The sequence below is a fragment of the Pteropus alecto genome, unplaced genomic scaffold (assembly GCF_000325575.1).
Source record: "Pteropus alecto unplaced genomic scaffold, ASM32557v1 scaffold72, whole genome shotgun sequence".
In the NCBI taxonomy this organism is placed as follows: domain Eukaryota; kingdom Metazoa; phylum Chordata; class Mammalia; order Chiroptera; family Pteropodidae; genus Pteropus; species Pteropus alecto.
In genome coordinates, this window is record NW_006436811.1 from 8,184,170 (window position 1) to 8,185,016 (window position 847).

The following is an 847-nucleotide window of genomic DNA, read 5'->3' on the forward strand; positions in this document are numbered from 1 at the left end:
ACAGAGGCTGTAGCCAGGAACACTGGGTTTTATCTGATTTTTCTCCATTTGGAATAATACTCTGATGATTCCCTAAACAGCAAACTCAGTGATGTGAGACACAAGTGAGGATGATGAAAGACAGATTGTTAGAGATGGAGGAGGAGATTTGCTTTTCATAAAAAATAAAGCATGAGCACTGTCCCTAAGGAGCCTTGAGCATGTGTAACAAAAACTATCAGACCTGAGTTTGCTCATATGTAAAAGGTAATCTTTTCTTCTGGTGATTTAATGTATAAGAATATCAATCAGTTACATCATGGCCTCAGATATCCTTGTTCAATTCCTGGTGTCATAACTTACATGATGTGGGATTCAGACAAATCATTTAACCTTGCTGAGATTCTGTCTCCTCATTTGAAAAATGCAAATAGAAAAACCTGCTATATATTTAGCTTCCAGATTCGTTGAAGTCAAAATGAAAGGATATGAGAAAATATTTTGTAAATATAAAGGATGGTAGTGATATAAGACATTTTTTCAATTAATATGCCTACTACAGATCAAATGTGTTACATTTTCAGAGACAATTTTAGTTTAAGAAAAACTGGGAGATGGCTTGGGTCTTTAAAAATAAAAGAACTTTTAATGAGTGGGGGGACCCTCAAGACCGTCTGCCCAAGACTGATCTAAATTCTCACTTCATCCAACCAAGGAGAAATTGAAATACATGATTATTACACATGCGTATGTTTCTGCTTCGTTTAATCAAGCATGTTTGTGATGAGATATAAAAAAAAATATTTAGCCATTATTGGAAAGAAAGAAACACCATATTTTGGGGGTATTTTGCCTAAAGAGTCCATTC